At 42.3% G+C, this 21,409-nt stretch overlaps 1 long non-coding RNA gene across 1 annotated transcript; it reads right to left on the reverse strand.

The window, feature by feature from the left end:
• Window positions 1-7,249: 7,249 nt before the first annotated feature.
• Window positions 7,250-21,045, reverse strand: LOC128639620 (uncharacterized). The gene is made up of 2 exons (XR_008399232.1): window positions 20,668-21,045; window positions 7,250-8,056 (listed from the first exon to the last, which is right to left on the reverse strand). It is a non-coding gene; the product is annotated as an uncharacterized LOC128639620 (long non-coding RNA).
• Window positions 21,046-21,409: the final 364 nt, after the last annotated feature.

A 21,409-nucleotide genomic window follows, 5' to 3' on the forward strand; every position in this document is an offset into this window, starting at 1 on the left:
TTTGATAAAATTGACTACTATATTTGGTGGTAAAATATATAGGGTCTTTATCCCATGTTTGATTTGTTTGTATTTGGTCTTGATTTGTACCTGTAGTTTGTGTATTTGATTTAAATTTCCTTTCTGTGTTGTTTAATAGTGACTGTCTATCCATTCGGGCTACTTGGGTCATTATGATCTTAAGTGATGACTTGTGATAGCCTCTTGCTATTAGTTTTTCCATTAGAATTGTTGCTTCTCTATAATATAATTGTAGTGTGGAACAGTTTCTGCGTAAACGGAGAAATTGTCCTTTTGGTATGCCCTTCCGCATGTGAGGTGCATGGCAGGAATCCGCTCTTAAGATGATATTCCTTGCCAGTGGTTTACTGTAATTTGAAATGGAGATTTTGTCATTCCCATCATGAAAAAGATGTAAATCAAGATATTCAATCTCGGTATCATGTGCTTTATATGTGAAAGTTAGATTAAGGTTATTTTGGTTAAGATATTGTATGTAAGATGGAATAGTTGTTTGTTTTTGATCGTTATAGATTAGTATCAGATCATCAATGTATCTGCCGTATGTAATAATGTTCTCCTTGAGGGGGCAGTTACCTCCAAAGATGTGGCAGGCCTCAAAGTAACCCATGTATAAGTTTGCATATGAGGGGGCAAACTTTGCCCCCATGGCTGTGCCACATCTCTGGAGGTAGTATGATCCCTCAAAGACAAAAAAATTATGTGTGAGGAGAAATTGTGTCACTTCCAAGAGAAATTGTATAAAGTTGTTAGGGAAATCAGTAAATCTTTCCAACATATATTTAAGTGCCTTAAGTCCTTCTTCTGTGTGGGGGATGCTAGAGTATAAAGAGGAAACATCTATAGTTAGCCATTTATAGTTTTTGTGCCACTTTATGTTTTCTATTCTGTTAATTAAATGGGTGCTATCTCGGATATATCCCGGTAGGGATCTCACTATGGGTTGAAGAACATTATCTAGCCAGTCTCCCAGCCTTTCGCACAGGGACCCCATGCTGGCCACTATGGGTCTGCCTGGTGGTTTAATCAATGTTTTGTGGATCTTGGGTACTATGCGAAAGGCTGGGACAATGGGGTGTTCAACCAAACAGTAGTGTGCCAATGCAGGTTTCATTAGACCTCTCTCACAAGCTGTGTCTAACAGATCCCTTAGTTCATTTCTGAATTTAAGTGTAGGATTGAAAGTCAGTTTGAGGTATGTTTTGGGATCAGTTAGTTGGGAGAGGACTTCTGCTCTATAGTCAGTTTTATTGAGAATCACTATGGCACCTCCCTTGTCTGCCGAGGTAATGACCTATGTCTGAATTAGTTCGTAAAATACGTAGGGAGTCTCGTTCTTCTAGAGTGAGATTGTCTTTGAATGTTTCTATATTGTCATAGGTAGTATAGTGTAATCTGGTTAAGTCCTGTTCCACTAAATTCTGAAACATTTCAATTGAGTCACTTCTGCTGTTTACTGGATAGAAATATGACTTGTTTTTAGTAGTAGTGTTGAATGTTGGTATAGAATTATTTTCACTTCATTCTTCGCTCCACAGACGCGGAGCATCCATCCCGGCCGACGACTGAACGATGAATGAGGTACCTTTAAATGACGTCATCCAAGATGGCGTCCGTCGAATTCCGATTGGCTGATAGGATTCTATCAGCCAATCGGAATTAAGGTAGAAAATTCTGATTGGCTGATTGAATCAGCCAATCAGATTAAAGTTCAATGCGATTGGCTGAACCAATCAGCCAATCAGATTGAGCTCGCATTTTATTGGCTGATCGGAACAGCTAGGAAGTTAGGGGTGTTAGGGTTAGATAGAGTTAATATAGTTTATATAAATACTATAGTAACTATATTAACCCTAATATAATTACGGTTAATATAGTTAATATATATAATGTAATAACTATATTAACTATAATATACTTAGGGTTAATATAGATAATATAGCTGGCGGCGGGGTAGGTAGATTAAATTAGGGGTTAATAATTTTAATATAGATGGCGGCAGTGTAAGGGGCTTACATTTGGGGTTAATACTATTAATATAGGTGGCGGCGGTGTAAGGAGGGCAGGTTATAGGGCAAAAGAGCTGTTTACTTTGGGGCAAAGCCCCTCAAAAGGCCCTTTTAAGGGCTGGTAATAGAGATAATTATTTTAGGGGGATTAGATTAGGGGTTAATAATATTAATATAGCTGGCGGCGGTATAGGGGGATTAGATTAGGGGTTAATATTTTTTATATAGGTGGTGGCGGTGTAAGGGGTCAGATTAGGGGATAGATAAGGTAGATGGCGGCGGTGTAAGGGGTTCACATTAGGGGACAGATCAGTTAGATGGTGGCGATTTTAGGGGCTCACAGTAGGGGGTTATTTTATGTAGATGGTGGTGGGGTCCGTGAGCGGCGGTTTAGGGGTTAAATACTTTATTAGGGATTGCGGCGGGGGATCGCGGTTGACAGGGAGATAGACATTGCGCATGCGTTAGGTGTTAGGTTTTATTTAGCAGCTAGTTTAGAGAGTTACGGGGCTCCAATACTCAGCGTAAGGCTTCTTACGGCTGCTTTTTGTGGCGAGGTGAAAATGGAGTAAGATTTCTCCATTTTCGCCACGTAAGTCCTTACGCTGTATATTGGATACCAAACTGAGCTGGTTTGGTATACCTGCCTATGGCCCAAAAAACTTCGGGCGACGGCAGAAATATACGCGCGTAACTTCTAGGTTAATCTGTATATGTGATGCCAAACCCGTGCAAATATTGGCGTCGCCGACTTTTGCGGGCGACGATTTTTATCAGATCGACCCCCACCTTTTTTGGCTGTGGCTGTTTCCCACCAAACCCTGACATTTGCATGTCAGGGTCTGATTCAGCTTCAAACCTGGACAGACATATGGAAACCCGAACTGTCCTGGTCATTACCAGACAGGTGGCAACTCTACCTTATACCTTGTGTAGAAAACATATAGTTTATGTACTATGCCTATAATATGTATTATTAAAGGGACACTTAACCCAATTTTTTTCTATCATGATTCAGATAGACCATGCAATTTTAAGCAACTTTCTAATTTTCTCCTATTATCAAATTCTTTTCATTCTCTTGGTATCTTTATTTGAAATGCAAGAATGTAAGTTTAGATGCCGGCCCATTTTTGGTGAACACACTGGCCCCTAGTTATGAAGGTCTGGCGGACCTGATCCGACACTGCGGATCAGGTCCGCCAGACCTCGCTAAATGCGGAGAGCAATACGCTCGCCGTATTCAGCATTGCACCAGCAGCTCACAAGAGCTGCTGGTGCAACGCCGCCCCCTGCAGACTCGCGGCCAATGGGCCGCCAGCAGGGGGGTGTCAATCAACCCGATCGTACTAGATCAGGTTGTATTGTGGTGATGTCTATCCGCCTGCTCAGAGCAGGCGGACAGGTTATGGAGCAGCGGTCTTTGTGACCGCTGCTTTATAACTGCTGTTTCTGGCGAGCCTGCAGGCTCGCCAGAAACACGGGGCATCAAACTCCATACGGAGCTTGATAGGCCGCACTGTGTTCTTGCTGATTGGTCGGTAAATTCACCTACCAATAAACAAGTGCTTTCCATGGTGCTGAACCAAAAAAATAGCTTAGATGCCTTCTTTTTCAAATAAAGAAAGCAAGAGAATGAAGAAAAATTGTTAATAGGAGTAAATTAGAAAGTTGTTTAAAATTGCTGCTCTATCTGAATCACGAAAGAAAAAATGTGGGTTCAGTGTCCCTTTTAATTAGTTGCTACTTGTGCCCTGGTTGATTATTCTTGTTTATATTCATACATTCGTGTAGATTTACAGGACTTTAACATGTGCAGGGGTGGTCATTTATGTTTGTTTTATTCTATAAATACCTTTGACACTTATACGTTGTGGCTTGGTTTGTAGCAATTGTACAAAACCAAAAAGGTCAAGTTTATAATAATAAATAAGATGATACTGTGAGTATTCAGCATAAACGCACATCTGTCGCTATACAACGTAGGTGGTCTCCAGGCTGTCTGCTCTGAGGTTAAAGAGCTGAGTTTGCAGGTACTGTAGAGTTAAAGGGACAGTCTAGTATAACATACTGGGAATTGATCAAATTAAACGACTTTTAGAAGAACCTTTACACACACACAAAAAAGGAAAATTCTAGAGTAATTCCCTGTAGCACATTTTATTATTATCAGATAAGTTCTTGTTTCTATGTGAAAAGTGGTTAAACACATGGTTAAAGCCATATACTACTAGGTACTCTCCTGCTCAGTTTCTGAGCAGTACAGGTCTGTGAGCCACTCACTAATTAAATTGTATTTTATATTTATGTTGCATATGAATTCTTGAACAGGACATAAAAGAGCAATAATCAAATGCTGTTATATGCTAAAGCCTGTTTGCCTTAATTTATACCCTGAAATCAGCCATGGGCCAGCAATGCCCTGCTAATCCAGAGATAAACACAGCTGCTGAGCAAATCAGGGGTGGCATATGCGTGTAGCTTCCAATCACTAGCCTTGTTCAGCTCCAGTAGGTGGTTAAACACATATAGGGGCCCATTTATCAAGCTCCGTAAGGAGCTTGTCGGCCCATGTTTCTGGGAAACAGCAGTTATGAAGCAACAGTCACAAACACCGCTGCTCCATAACCCTGTCCGCCTCCTCTGAGCAGGCGGACAGGATTTGCCGGAATTCAACCCGATCGAGTATGATTGGGTTGATTGACACCCCCTTCTGGCGGCCCATTGGCCGCGAGTCTGCAGGGGGCGACGTTGCACCAGCAGCTCTTGTGAGCTGCTGGTGCAATGCTGAATACGGCGAGCGTATTGCTCTCCGCATTTAGCGAGGTCTTGCGGACCTGATCCGCACTGTCGGATCAGGTCCGCAAGACCTTTAGTAAATAGGCCTCAAAGACTGATCACAAACTAATGTTTGATAATTATCTGCACGTTAACAGTTGTAGATGAGACATTTTTAAAGGGACATTAAACACTTTATAAATGCTAGATAGAATGGTGCATTCAAAGAAAAGATTAGTCTGAGAAAAACATGTAGATTTATTTTTTAAAGTTTCATTAGCTGTTTTAATATTGACAAAATAAGTGTTAAGTTTTAGTGTCTATAAGACAAGGGGGGCTGCCATGTTGTAACTTAAATTACTTTCTCTGCTGTGGCCAATTAGGGACAGTTATAAATAGATCACTAGTGTGTGCAGCCAATTGCTGTGTGGACTATAACAGTGTAAGAAGAACTGAAAAGCTCACAATTTCAGAATGGAATTACAGGAAAAGGGGACAAAATAAATAATGAAAGTAGTTGTTTTTTTATATTACCATATCAATGTGTTTAATGTCCCTTTAATATTGCTCTGATCTCACTCGGCCATTTTCTTTGTTTACTGGCAGCACTTTTTTAACTAATCTGTTGGTGACAAATGTGCCTGTACTTTTATCTGATCACCATCCAAAACATCATTAAAATACAATTATGTGACAATTTTTCACTTAATGAACTCGATAAATCCCAGGAAACGCTTTTTGGCTTATTAACGAGTACCCCAAAGTTTTCAAAAGTAACCTGTATTTTGTGAATGAGCAAAAGCTCACAAAACGTTTCGTGCTTAATCAGTTCAAGGTAAAAAATAATAAACCCTTTTAGAATGCAACCAAGAGATCTCAGAATTGATTTAGACAGCAATGTGGCGTATTTATGTTTAGTGCTGCCCTAGGCACTCAAAATTCTGCTGCCCCCCCCCCCCATCAAAGGTTTTAGGCCTTTGTGGGTCAGTGTGCAAAATGTTTTTGTTTGTTTTTTCATAACAATTCTAAAGAAAATGGGCTAGCAAAACACTTGTATACAGGTGGCTTGAACTGCATGCATCTCATACCATTTTCTCCCTGAGAGAAGGGAGAGAAAAGAAGGGGAGGGGAAAAAAGGGAGGGAAAGGAAAGCAGGAAGGGAGGGAGAGAGAGAGAGAGAGAGAGAGAAGAGAAAAGTGGTGAGGGAAAGAAAGGAGTGAAAGAAGGGAGCAAGGGAGGGAGTTGAGAGAAAGAAGGGAGGGAGGGAGGGAGGGAGTTGAGGGAGGAAGGGAGGGAGAAAGGGAAAGAAGGAAGAGAGGAAGGGAGGGAAAGCAGAACACACTTTGAAACAATCACTGCCCTTTACATGCAACAACATACAGTAATAACCATTATTCAGGTAATGAAACTTTTTACGTGTCCGTTTACTATTTACTCCATGGGTTCATGAATGCAGAGAAAGCTATTAGTAGCGAACATACATTAGCGCTGAGAGTTTATGATTAGACATCACATGAATGCAGAGAAAGCTATTAGTAGCTAACATACATTAGCGCTGAGAGTTTATGATTAGACATCACATGAATGCAGATAAAGCTAGCTATTAGTAGCTAACATACATTAGCGCTGAGAGTTTATAATTAGACATCACATGAATGCAGATAAAGCTATTAGTATCTAACATACATTAGCGCTGAGAGTTTATGATTAGACATCACATGAATGCAGAGAAAGCTATCTATATTAGTAGCTAACATACATTAGCGCTGAGAGTTTATGATTAGACATCATATGAATGCAGAGACAGCTAGCTATTAGTAGCTAACATACATTAGCGCTGAGAGTTTATGATTAGACATCACATGAATGCAGAGAAAGCTAGCTATTAGTAGCTAACATACATTAGCGCTGAGAGTTTATGATTAGACATCACAAGCTGATCTAAGCCGTGCACAGACACATCCAGTCTGTTAGCTGCTAAGACCTGCAATAAGCACTGCTCTTGCAGACCCACCACAGCTGATAAGGGGAGGCAGCATATCGGCACAAGGTCTTCTCCTCCAGCCTCACCTTGGAAGCGTATCCCCGGTCAAGTTTCTCACCAAGAACTTTTCCACTGTAAAAATGCGGATCTAAATGAAGCAACGGTTTAAAGGAGCACTGCCTGCAAAGAGTGAGCTTAATCAGCGCATGTGCCTTGTCTTCTCTGTAAAAGCCTGCACTTTATAGCTGTGTGCTGGCTTTCAGAGAGAGGATAAGACAGATGTGCTGCCCATCCCAAATCTGCTGCCCTAGGCACCGGCCTTGTTGGCCTAGGCCATAATACGCCCAATACATGTAGTAAACTTTAGGATATACAGTTGCAAGAAATGTGTCTGATCTTCATCTAAGTCACAATTATAGACAAATCCAATCTAACTAAATTAATAACACACAACCCGTTGTACTTTTCACATTTTTATTGAAGACATTGAGTAATCATTCACAGTGCAGGGCTGGAAAAAGTGAGACGCGGAGAAGCTTTTAAAGGAACACAAAACCCAATTTTTTTGTTTCATGATTCAGATAGACCAGGTGATTTTAAACAACTTTCCATTGTACTTTTCTTATCTAATTTGTTGTGTTTTCTCAGCATGTTTTCTTGAAAATGATATCTAGGTAGGCATAGAAGCTGCTGATTGGTGGCTGCAAATATATGCCTTGTGTTATTGGCTCATCCAATGCATTAACTTGCTCCCAGTAATGCACTGCTGCTTCTACAACAAAGGATATCAAGAGCATGAAGCAAATTAGATAATAGAAGTAAATTGGAAAGTTGTTTAAAATTGTATTCTCTGTCTGAATCATGAAATAATTTTTTTTTTTTAGTTTTATGTCCCTTTAACACAGAGGATGTTCAGTACTTCCCCAAAAGGTATTTGGGATAAAGTGTTTCACAATGGAGGTGAACTTAGAGGTGTAGGTTGCACAGGTGCCCTTTCCCTTTAAATAACACACAAATCCTACGGACAAATCTGTTCTTCTGGTTAGTGTGAATCATGAGCCTATCCCAACAACTTTCACTGGACCTTAGAAGATGCATTATAGAGACGTGTGAAGCTGGAAAGGTTACAAAAGCATTGCTAAAGGCCTGGGTCTTCATCAAGATAAGAGAAACTGTCTACAAATCAAAAAAATGCAAGACTGTTGCTGCTCTCCCTAGGGGTGGGCATCCTGCAAAGATTACTCCAAGAACCCAACCGGCAATCCTGAAAGAGATGAGAAAGAACATTTAAACTATTTTGTTTTAGGACTTAGGGTAAATTATTTGTGGTGGATTCATCGTTCCCTATCACTTTTTTTCTGTAGCCTTTACTGGTATTATTATTTATGATAATTTCCCTTTAAGACATGGTTTAAAGGAACGTTGTAAATTCCTCCCTTTTTAATGTATTCTAAATTATGAATTTTACCTATGGTATTACATTACTTACAGATAGCTCATTTATTTGACATTTTAAATAGCTGACTTTGCCTGTTAAGACCTATACGTAAAATATAAATACTGCACTATTCTCCATAGAAAAGCTATGTAAACAAGAGCCAGCAAAAAAAAAAGCAACCTCCCAGTGGGGGTGTATTGAATATGGGTGTATAGTAAGAGAGATTAGACAAGGAGGCCTTTGTGTATAGATATATAGAAAGATAGATAATATGAGATCTGCTCTACCTGCAGGTTCAGCCAATTTGAATGGGAATGTTGATGAGAAAAATGGGTTGTGATTTCAATGAGCAAAAACATCTATTTCAAATACCAAAATACACATAAGAGGGAAACCAGTTTTATAATACAGTATAAGGTGGAATCTTAGGACTGTATAAAATAAAAAAAAGCATTGCCATCATCTTTACAAAATCTGCAGTATAGTGGATGAAAGACATTGAGGTTAATTGTTCCTCCAGGGATACTGTACTGAGAAGGTTCTAGAGGCATTCGCATGAAACATCATCCTACCAGAAGTGACTTGAACACTGGGGTCTGGTGGAGGATGAAATGCTTTAATTGTATCTTGTGTTTGTCTATTGTGCTTAAGGAGAAGCATTATTAAAGGGACATTAAACACCAAATACATTTCATGTACCTCCCTCTAGTCATGGGTGCTGCCAATATGTAACCTAGGTTACACTGAAAGAGAGTGGCTGCACATGTGCAAACAGCTCAGCACTGGAATTAAGTGTGAGACAACATGGCAGCACACATGAGTTGAGGAAGGCAGGGCAATATATATAATACAATGTTAATAAAATGCTTATTGTTTGTTTTTCCGTGGAGATGCCCATTTGTATAAACACTGCAGGAATTCTAAATCACAGCTGTGAGCTTATAGTGGAGATGAGAGAGAGAGACTGCTCTTTGTGCCGGGTTTATATGGAATATGTGCACGTATATATTATCTGAGGGTGTCAGAGGCCTCAGTCCAGACCAGGCACCACCTCTAGGAGGTCCATCTAGCCCTGCAATCAGTATTGGTATAGCTACAGGGGGCCTGTATCAGAGGCTCTACTTGTATAATGCCCCATCCCCTCTGCGTGCCCACCTTGCAAAACAGGGCTCACAGCATAAGGAAGGTGTGTGAATTTGCCTTTTCAAATATGGTGTCAGAGTTTCCAAGATGGCCGCCACAGAGTTGTACAGAAAATCCGACCACCATAATTGAACAGGAAGGATGTGCGTTTCCTCTGGTGCAGACTAACCAAGGGTGAAGGATGACTCACAATAACAGATAAGTTACTAGTCCATCTTACTCCTTTGTGGCTGCCAGCCTAAATTCTGCTGATTTCAAACAGCCAGATAGGGCACTGCTGATATGAGGAGCCACAGCCAGGTTTAGTTACTGTATATTATATTTTTATAAAGTATTTGTGTGTAAGATTCATTAGTTCCCTTCTCACTATAGAACAAAGACTACTTCCTGTCTTGGCACCACTGTACACAGAGCCAGCTATAACTGCAGTAGTTCCTGGCCTCTCTATGCACTGCTCTCCTTGCCCTACTAGCTACTATGTGATACTGTGGTTTCCGCTGCTATCTGTGTACTTTTCTAAACTAACATTTGGTTATCACTTAAGAATCTTCATTCATAATCAAATCAAGGGATAGAGATCTCAGCATTAACCTGAAATACAAAACAACAAATTACTGAAAGCCCTAAAGAATAGAACATTAAAAAAACACTTCCAATTTATTTCTGTTCTCTTGTAATCCATTGTTAAAGAGTGTACGTATCTATATATGTTCAGGAGTGTGCGCATGTCTTACACTGTGTATAGCAACAGTGAACAATAACAATTTCTTATTTGAGACACTTTTATTACAGCTCAAATACTTGAAAAGGTTGTGTGCAATTGCAAGTGGATGATTATTATGGGCCGATGTATCAAGTTCCATATGGAGCTTGATGCCCCTTGTTTCCGGCGAGCTGAAACAGAAGTCTAAAGACCGCTGTTCCATAACTTGTCTGCCTCCTCTGAGGCCGCGGACAGAAATCAACCGATCGAATACAGGGGGCGGCATTGCACAAGCAATTCACAAGAACTGTTGGTGCAATGATAAATGCCGACAGTGTATGGATGTGCAGCGGACATGATATGCTACATTGTATTATGTCTGCTCGCACATTAATAAATATACCCCCTTAGAGTGGTGTGTTCATTGTGCTCATGTTACAAGTGGTAAGTTTTGTGCTCCAAAATACCACTAAGTACTGTGTGTTTATATGTGTGTGTATGTGTATTTACAGTATAAAAGTACTGTGTGTGTACATACAGTATATAAGTACTGTATCTATGTGTGTTTGTATATACAGTACAGGGAGTGCAGAATTATTAGGCAAATGAGTATTTTGACCACATCATCCTCTTTATGCATGTTGTCTTACTCCAAGCTGTATAGTCTCGAAAGCCTACTACCAATTAAGCATATTAGGTGATGTGCATCTCTGTAATGAGAAGGGGTGTGGTCTAATGACATCAACACCCTATATCAGGTGTGCATAATTATTAGGCAACTTCCTTTCCTTTGGCAAAATGGGTCAAAAGAAGGACTTGACAGGCTCAGAAAAGTAAAAAATAGTGAGATATCTTGCAGAGGGATGCAGCACTCTTAAAATTGTAAAGCTTCTGAAGCGTGATCATCGAACAATCAAGCGTTTCATTCAAAATAGTCAACAGGGTCGCAAGAAGCGTGTGGAAAAACCAAGGCGCAAAATAACTGCCCATGAACTGAGAAAAGTCAAGCGTGCAGCTGCCAAGATGCCACTTGCCACCAGTTTGGCCATATTTCAGAGCTGCAACATCACTGGAGTGCCCAAAAGCACAAGGTGTGCAATACTCAGAGACATGGCCAAGGTAAGAAAGGCTGAAAGACGACCACCACTGAAGAAGACACACAAGCTGAAACGTCAAGACTGGGCCAAGAAATATCTCAAGACTGATATTTCTAAGGTTTTATGGACTGATGAAATGAGAGTTAGTCTTGATGGGCCAGATGGATGGGCCCGTGGCTGGATTGGTAAAGGGCAGAGAGCTCCAGTCCGACTCAGACGCCAGCAAGGTGGAGGTGGAGTACTGGTTTGGGCTGGTATCATCAAAGATGAGCTTGTGGGGCCTTTTCGGGTTGAGGATGGAGTCAAGCTCAACTCCCAGTCCTACTGCCAGTTTCTGGAAGACACCTTCTTCAAGCAGTGGTACAGGAAGAAGTCTGCATCCTTCAAGAAAAACATGATTTTCATGCAGGACAATGCTCCATCACACGCGTCCAAGTACTCCACAGCGTGGCTGGCAAGAAAGGGTATAAAAGAAGAAAATCTAATGACATGGCCTCCTTGTTCACCCGATCTGAACCCCATTGAGAACCTGTGGTCCATCATCAAATGTGAGATTTACAAGGAGGGAAAACAGTACACCTCTCTGAACAGTGTCTGGGAGGCTGTGGTTGCTGCTGCACGCAATGTTGATGGTGAACAGATCAAAACACTGACAGAATCCATGGATGGCAGGCTTTTGAGTGTCCTTGCAAAGAAAGGTGGCTATATTGGTCACTGATTTGTTTTTGTTTTGTTTTTGAATGTCAGAAATGTATATTTGTGAATGTTGAGATGTTATATTGGTTTCACTGGTAAAAATAAATAATTGAAATGGGTATATATTTGTTTTTTGTTAAGTTGCCTAATAATTATGCACAGTAATAGTCACCTGCACACACAGATATCCCCCTAAAATAGCTATAACTAAAAACTACTTCCAAAACTATTCAGCTTTGATATTAATGTTTTTTGGGTTCATTGAGAACATGGTTGTTGTTCAATAATACAATTAATCCTCAAAAATACAACTTGCCTAATAATTCTGCACTCCCTGTATATAGGTATGTATACTTACTGTATGCATGTATATGAGTACTGTGTGTGTATATATAGAATATAAGTACTGTCTGTGTATGCAGTATACAAGTATGTATGTGTGTATATAAAGTATGAGTACTGTATGTGTGTGTGTATATACAGTATATAAGTATGTATACTTACTGTATGCATGTATATGAGTACTGTGTGTGAGTATGCAGTATATAAGTACTGTATGCATGTGAGTGTATATGCGGTATATAAGTACAACATAAGTACAAGCAGGAGGAACCGGTAAGTCGCACTGAACTACCAATGGCATGGGGTGGCCTACAAGTGATGATTGCGGAGATAAGACGACAGGGGATATGCAAGGGCATTTGCTTCATAGAAAGGGGGGGGTGCCGGACGGCCTATGTGGTATATAGGGCTGGGAAGCGGGGGACAGTATTAGGTAGCGGATAAGGGAAATGAGGTAGGGTTCAGGTAGTACGGTCAGGGGTACTTTGGGATGGAAAGGGGTATCGGTAGGATGAGGACACTCCTAGGTTAAGAGAGCTAGGGCACCGGCAGTTAGCTACAGGGGCTATAGGGTCATTCCCTAATAGTGGTAAGGGTTCAGTTAGCTGGGATGGGGGACCACATGGTGGATGCTCCAGGGGCTCAGGGTAAGATAGTGGGGGGGGGGCAGAGGAGGATATGCTCCTGTAATGCAGGTAACACTAAAGGGAGGTGGATTATAAAATAAATATATATATTTTACTGTTCAGGTGTCAACTCAGTGCGGCCATGCATGTGAGGTGGTACATGCTTTGAGTTATTCAGAGGGTTAATGTTCAATAATATATACTATGGCCCTACTTGTCATATGGTTATGGACCACTATTTATCATATGGTTTGGGTAAAATAGCATGACCTTCCCCCTCTGACCCTTTCTCCCCCTTTTTCTGCCCTTTCTCCATCCCCTGCTGGGTTTGCCCTCCTTCAGGGGGCATCTGGGGTGGTCGGGCGGGCTGACTGGGGGCTTTTCACAGTATCTTTGTATATTTAAATAGGGGAGCCTGTGTTCCCTGCAGAGACGCAGGACCTGAATATGGAGCTTTTTGAGGTTGTGGGGGACTCCTTGCACCTGTTAGACCGGTAGAGTGATTTTTGGGAGGATGATCCGGAGGAGGGCACTTCAGCGGGACAAGTGGAGATAAGCAGGGTGAGTGATGCTGCAGCTTTGACTGCAGTTATTTACAGCAGGAGCAGACGGCAGGGTGGGGGACTCTGGCCAAAGGGGAAGGCAGGTGGTCAGAGGGGAGTATAGCCATTCTCCAGAAGGGATGGCTAGGGAGAGGGATGAACGGAAGAACGCCTTACGGCCTAAACCTTTTCCATTGCTGAAGAGAAGACTGAGTCCTGGCCGTGCCAGGGGCAAGAGGAGGAGCAGCCAGGTGGGACCAGAACACGGCAGAGGGCGTCCACACTCTCCGCTGCCCAGGAGAGGCAGGGACAGGGACCGGATCTCTCTTCAACCTGGGGAAGGATAGAGCAGTCAGCAAGGGACTGAACCAGGACACGGAGGTCTCGCTCCAGATCACGGAGGCATTCAGGGAAGAAGGCATGGCAGACAGACGGTAGAGCGAATGTGGCTGGGGCATTGTCATGCTTTTTTCCCTGCTTTGTTTGCCATGTGCTGCTTGCAGCCATTTTGCTTACCTTTTCTTGCTGAATCTGGTGCAGAGTGTGTGATGCTGCTAATTTCCTGCACACCCTCTTATGGCCAGACTGTTGTACATCATCCGTGTAAGACAGGTTGCAGTCTAAATAATAAGTGACATCACAATTCTGAAAGGGCCTCTGTATGCTTTGCCCTTGCGTTGTCTCAGACCTGTTTGTGAGTTCCTGTTCCTGTGTATTACCTGGCTGTCTGATGTCCCTCCTGGTTCCTGACTCGGCTTGTCTGACTACTCGCTTTGGCTCGTGACTCGGCTCGTCTGACTACCAGCTCTGGCTTTGACTCCTGCCTTGTTATTTGACTTGTGGACTTTTAATTATTGTTTGTTATTAATAAAGGTGTGATTATTTTTGCACTTCTCGTCTCAGTCTGATTCCTGGCACCCTGACATTACGCAAGGGCCATGAATCCTGATGGTGCTAATAATCCACCTTTACCTACCATCATTTCCAGGATGGATGAACAGGATCACCGCTTGGATCAATTTGCACTAGCCCTGCAAACCCTGCTGACTCGCACTGCACATTTGGACCAGAGTGTCCCACAAGTTATGGCTGCTCCTGTTTCCGGTGCTGCACCTTGTCCTACCAGGTGCATATCCGGTTCTGCACCTCTACCTCAGCAACATGGAGGCGATCCTATTCAGTGCAGAGGGTTTTTGAACCAGGTTGGCATTTACTTTGAGTTGTTACCTCAGGCGTTTCCCTCTGACAGAGCTAAGGTGGGATTTTTCATCTCGTTACTCTCTGACACAGCTCTTGCCTGTACTAATCCCTTGTGGGAGAAAAATAACTCATGTCCATTCAGCAAGGTATGAGATCTGTTGCTCAGTATGCCATTGAGTTCCGTACACTTGCCGCAGAGGTAGGTTGGAACAATGAAGCCCTTAATGCCGCCTTCTTTCATGGGCCTCTGTTCAGTATGTTTTGCCCTTGCGTTGTCTCAGACCTTTTTGTGAGTTCCTGTTCCTGTGTATTACCTGGCTGTTTGATGTCCCTCCTGGTTCCTGACTCGGCTCGTCTGACCACTCGCTTTGGCTCGTGACTCGGCTCGTCTGACTACCAGCTCTGGCTTTGACTCCTGGCTTGTTATTTGACTTGTGGACTTTTTATTATTGTTTGTTATTAATAAAGGTGTGATTATTTTTGCACTTCTCGTCTCAGTCTGATTCCTGGCACCCTGACAGGCATGGACAAATACGGGTTCAGGGCCTGTCACAGTGGGGAACCCAGTGACGGTGGGGACCGGGTCTGGTAGAGCAGGGCTGAAGGTGTCAGAGGAAGTGTTGAGAAGATCATGTCTGTGTTCTATAGGGCCGTTAGGCCTACATTTGACAACCGAAGTGAAGGAAAAAAATTTGGAAAAGGGAGTTCCTGGAGATTTGTTTGTTACTGCCTCTGGATCAATCTGTGGAGATCAAGGAGGATTCTACGGCGGAGCCGGTAAAAAAAGAGGAGGAAAAAAGAGGTATAGAAAACTACCGAAGACGTTTGCAAATTGATACAGGGCTTTCTGCATATTAGCCAGTGTCATTGTGGAAAAATGCCCGGATCAAGGGGCAGCGTTGTTCTGCTACTACGATGAAATCGCATCTGCCTACAGGACGTATGAGGGAAAATGGCCTGGTGGAAGTACGATGATCAGTTGAGGCAAAGGATCGCAGTGAGACCAGATATGAGGTGGGATGACCGAGACATAGGGATATGGCTGGAGATCATGACGCCATTGAGGGGTCATCAGTCCTTTCGGGGGTCGAGTACCAGCTATGGAGGCACCGATTCAAGTGGAACAGCAGTGGCTATCAGAAAAGGTCTCTGCTACCAATTCAATGATGGAACATGTAAATTCAGTAGCGCATGTAAGTACAAGCATGAGTGCACCAATTGTGGGGATTTGCACCCCCAGGCAAAGTGTTTCAGAAAGGGGAGACCAGGAGGAAAAGCAGGGGACGTGGTTGTTTCGGGCTCGGATGCCAGTGAAGGTAAGAAAGATGGTCCCCTGGTTAGAATGGTACGGTAGGAGGGCGGACGCAGAGTTATTGTGGGTTTTAGTTCTGGTTTTCAGATACCATTTATGGAGCAACCAGGGTCACGGGTCCATTGGAATTTGAAGTCTGCTAGGGAGTATCCGGAAGTGGTGAGGGGCAAACTGAACAAGGAGGTGCAATTAGGGCGTATGGCGGGCCCCTTTATAGAGTGCCCCATGGACAATTTGCAGGTGTCACCACTGGGTATGGTACCTAAAAAGATACCCGGTCAATTTCGGATGATACATCATCTATCATATCCAAAAGGATCTTCGGTGAACGATGGAATTGACCCAGCACTGGCTGCGGTTTGATACTCCTCCTTTGACAGAGCTTCTGCATTAGTATGGAAAGTGGGTAATGGGGCTTATTGGATAAAGTAGATGTGAAGGCTGCTTTTCGGCTGCTCCCGGTACACCCAACCTGTCACCATTTATTGGGATGCTTCTTTGACGGTTCATATTTCGTAGACTTAGCGCTTCCTATGGGTTGTTCAATTTCATGTTCATATTTAAAAAATGCAGGTTTTTTTCGTTGAATGGGTGGTGTTTTTTTCCGTTGAATGGGTGGTGGCACGGCGGGCGGGAGTTTCATCTGTGGTTCACTACCTGGATGATTACCTGTTTGTAGGACAGCATAACGGCAGCGAGTGCCAACAGTTATTAAAGGCGTTTCAGGGAGTAGCAGAGGAGTTTGGAATCCTGGTGGCGGAGGAAAAAACTGAGGGACCCTACACGTCAGTGAATTTCTTGGGAATCCACATTGATTCGATCAAAATGGAGTGCAGCTTGCCGGAAGACAAGTTGACAGACCTGAAGTCGGCATTGGCGGTTTTCTTGGGAAAGCAGAAGGTGACGTTAAGGGAGTTGCAGTCCTTACTAGGGAAGCTAAATTTCGCCTGTCATATTATTCCAGTGGTGAGGGTGCTTGAGAGACGTCTCTCTTTGGCCATAGCGGGGGTGAACCATCCTCACCATCAAGTGTGCATTACTAAACAGCACAAGGAAGATTTGAAGGTGTGGTTGGATTTCCTGGATGATTTCAATGGGAGATCCATTATTCCCCAGCCGGAAGTGTTAGACTCTTATCTGAAGTTATTCATGAATGCAGCCGGGGGGATTGGTTTTGGAGCTTATCTCGGGGGAAGATGGTGTGTGGGGCAATGGCCGGCGGATGGGGGTGGAATCGGGCTGACAAAGAACGTCACTGTCAAATGCTGACTCCCTAGAAAAGAGGAGTAATGTAATTTTAAGGGTATGAACCTCAGCTGCAGAATAAAATAAACCAGTTTGAAAGTTAACAAGGGATATGGAGTTTGTTTGAACGTTTCCCTGATAACAGGGGTAAAGAGTAAGAAAACTTACTGGGGAACAGGAATCCTATGTTCGTTCAGGGATACAAACAGTTAATATAATATAATAAGTGGTGAGCAGAGGATATATAGCAACTGATCTGGCCATATATTGAGTGGTTAAATACAGTTCAAAACTAGTAAACATATAAGTAAATAATTATCTGTAGAAATGCTCTGTAGCGTGATAGGATGTAAATTCACAGATCTTAGTTAAACTGACACCATGTATCCGATTCAAGCACACAAATTATGACACTGGAGAAAGTTCAATCTGTACACGGAGTAGTCTGTAACAGTCATGGATAAGGACTTACTTTAAGAGGTCCCAGGAGGTTGTGCGGAGTTACAGACTCTGGTAGCAAGAGACAGTAGATGCGGCCATGGCTGTAGGAGCTGGCTCATAGGTTCCAAGTGGAGTTGGTGTGTGACGTCACCGCAAGGACGGCTGATCAGGCAGGGAACTGTTAGACTGCAAACAGCTGAGCAAAGACTGGTGTGAAAGATCTGCGCAAGCAGTTAGTACAGAAGGCTGGATACTTCCTGTTAAGGCTAGAATTACCAAGCAAAAGGTGTAAGGCTTGATTAAGGATTTATAGAAGGTGTTAGGGGAGTGTCACAAAAGCTTAAAGGTATATACAAGAGAATCTGTTAAATGGAAATAAACAAAATAGTAGCACATATGACAGGACACCCCCCACAAGGATCACCTCTGTGGATCCACAGAGGGCCTATCCGGGTGCCTACGATGGAACTGAGCAATGAGCCTGGGAGCAGACAAGTTAGAATCAGGCTCCCAGGAGTCATCCTCCTTAGGGAAACCCTTCCAGTGGATCAAATACTGAAGTTGTCCACGAAGTCGGCAGGAATCCAAGATAGAATGTACCTTGTATTCAAGAGCTGTATCCGGGAGGTTGGGTACAATAGGAGTATTTACATTGAAGTTACGGAATTGCCTGTAAGGTTTCAGTAAAGAGACATGAAATGTAGGATGCGTTTTCATGGAATCTAGTAGAGCAAGGGTAAACGCGTTAGGGTTCACAATTCGTGTAATTGGAAAAGGTCCCACATAAACCGAGGATAATTTTCTCGCTGGGTATGGCAGTTTCAAATTGCGGGTATACAACCAAACATAGTCTCCTATGGAATAATCAGGAGACGGTGTTCTGTGTTTATCATAGTAGATCTTATGAAGGTTCTTTGCATGGTTTATGTTATCCTTGATGAGAGCAAACAAATCAGAAATAGTGTTTATCAGATCATTTACCATTGGACAAACAGAGTCCGAAGTAGACTCCCAATGAAAGGAAGGATGGAATCCGTAATTAATAAAAAATGGTGAGAACTTCATAGAGGAATGGACAGTATTGTTGAAGGAGAACTCAGCGTAGGGTAGCAGAGAGGTCCAGTTGTCCTGTCTGGTAGTTGTAAAACATCTCAAGTACTGTTCCAGCCATTGATTCATTTTCTCTGTTTGTCCATTACTTTGGGGATGAAATTAGGTACTAAGTCGTTTTGAAATATTTAGAGTATGACAAAGATGGGTCCAAAATTTACTAGTGAACTGTGATCCTCTATCAGAAGTGATGGACTTAGGAAGTCTGTGTATTTTGAAGATATTGGAGATGATAAGTTGAACCGTTTCATAAGCCGTGGGTAATTTGTGATAAGATACAAAGTGTATTATTTTACTAAATAAATCTACCACTACCATGATAGTGTTATTTCTGTTGGAGGGTCTGTCTGGAGTTGAAGTGTGATTAACTGACCATAGGGAGCCTTTTTTTCTTTCTTTGTAGTCGAACAAACCTTACATGATAATACATACTGCTCAATGTTCTTAAGAAAGTGTGGCCACCAAAAGAAGCGTTTAACAAGTTCTTGGGATTTGTTGACCCCTGGGTGTCCAGTAAGAGGAGAGTCGTGGATACTTTGTAGAATCATATTCCTTAACGTAGGGGGAACATAAAGTAATTTATCATGGTAGTAGAGACCATCTGCGTCTAGTTGCACATCAGGTGTTGGTTGGGTTCTGTCATTAGACTGTTTCCTTAAGAACAAGTGTTGTTGTTCTATGGTAAATCTGATAATTCGCTCAAGTGGTATGAGTAGTGATTGAACTTGGGGGATTATGGTATCTTCGAACTGTCTTGATAGGGCGTCAGCTTTTCTGTTTTTCTGAGCCAGGAGATACGTGATGAGATAATTAAACCTAGTGAAAAAGAGATTCCACCGTACCTGATGTGAAGTCAAAGTACGATTAGTCTTCAGGTACCGAAGGTTCCTGTGATCAGTATAGATTAGAACTGGGGATGAGGTTCCTTCTAGTAGATGTCGCCAATGTCCTAATTAACATTTAATGGCAAGTAGTTCCTTTTCACCAATTGGGTAGTGTTCCTCTGCGGAAGTGAGAACACGGGAAAAGTAAGCAACTGGATGTAATGGTTCGGTGAGATTTTCTCTTTGAGAAAGGATGGCTCCAATTGCTGAATTGGAAGCATCGATCTCAAGAACATACTGCAGATTCGAATTTGGGAACCTTAAGATTTGGGCAGTGGTAATTTAAATTCTTCCTTTAATTTGTCAAAAACTGATTGAGTCTGATTATCCCAGTGGAATTTACTGGTAGACTTTGTGAGGTTTGTCAGGGGCTTAGTAAGTTGTGAAAAGTTTTTGTTAGGCATCGGGCACACCGTACCAACTGGATATTAATACATTATTTATTCAGGACATCTATGAGAATAGAATTCAGACCACGCAGCAATGATCTAAACCTGTTCTGTTTATTGAAAGACACACAACATGTCTTATAGACAGCAAGTACAGCATACAGGGTTAACTTGATGACACGTTATGACCACGTCATATCATACCATATTTCATGAACAAAAGAAGCTTATTAAAATATATGAGAGAAAGAGGAGTATTTCTTATAACAGCAGCGAAAGTACATCTGTGCGTCTATTTTTAGCTTACAGCAAGGTCATTTGGGCCTCTTACCTAGATAACGGACTTCCGGACATCTTGCCAGGAACTTCTACAAGGTTAACTAGCTTTGCAGAGAATAATAACAAAAATATATTTCTCACTAGAGAATAAACTACTTATAATAAAGATTATTCAGACAAGATGGATGCCAAATACAAAATGGCGCCCAAGAACAAGATGGCGCTACTTACGCTAACAATAATTCCTAACATACCACTCTTTTATTCTAACAGAATAACATAGACAGGCGCAGAAAATTAGTAAAGCCTTTAACAACAGTATAAGCTTAATACTACGGTAACAGGACTCTATGTGAGAATACTACAGAGCTGTCAGGGTTTTTTCCCTGTTGTGTTTGCCATGTGCTGCTGGCAGCCATTTTACTCACCTCTCTTCCTGACTTTGGTGCATTGTGGGGGATGCTGCTCAATTCCTGCACTTCCTTTTATGGCCAAACTGGTGTGCATCATCCATGTGAGACAGGATGCAGTCTCAGAATTGTGATGTCATCACTTATTATTTAAAGGGCCTCTGTTCAGTATGCTTTGCCTTTGCGTTGTCTCAGAACAGTTTGTGAGAGTTCCTGTGTATTACCTGGCTGCCTGACGTCCTTCCTGGTTCCTGATTCCTGGCTTGTTCCTGACTCTGCTGTTTTCCTTGTTCCTGATTCTGGCTCTCTGACTATTCGCTTTGGCTCCTGACTCGGCTCGTCTCACTACCAGCTCTGGTTTTGACTCCTGGCTTGTTATTTGACTTGTGGACTTTATTTCTTCTGTTATGTGTGATCAGTCCACGGGTCATCATTACTTCTGGGATATAACTCCTCCCCAACAGGAAATGCAAGAGGATTCACCCAGCAGAGCTGCATATAGCTCCTCCCCTCTACGTCACTCCCAGTCATTCTCTTGCACCCAACAACTAGATAGGATGTGTGAGAGGACTATGGTGATTATACTTAGTTTTTATAACTTCAATCAAAAGTTTGTTATTTTACAATAGCACCGGAGCGTGTTATTGCCTCTCTGGCAGAGTTTGAAGAAGAATCTACCAGAGTTTTTACTATGATTTTAACCAGAGTAGTTAAGATCATATTGCTGTTTCTCGGCCATCTGAGGGAGGTAAAAGCTTCA

This window comes from Bombina bombina, chromosome 9 (assembly GCF_027579735.1).
Source record: "Bombina bombina isolate aBomBom1 chromosome 9, aBomBom1.pri, whole genome shotgun sequence".
Taxonomy (NCBI): Eukaryota; Metazoa; Chordata; class Amphibia; order Anura; family Bombinatoridae; genus Bombina; species Bombina bombina.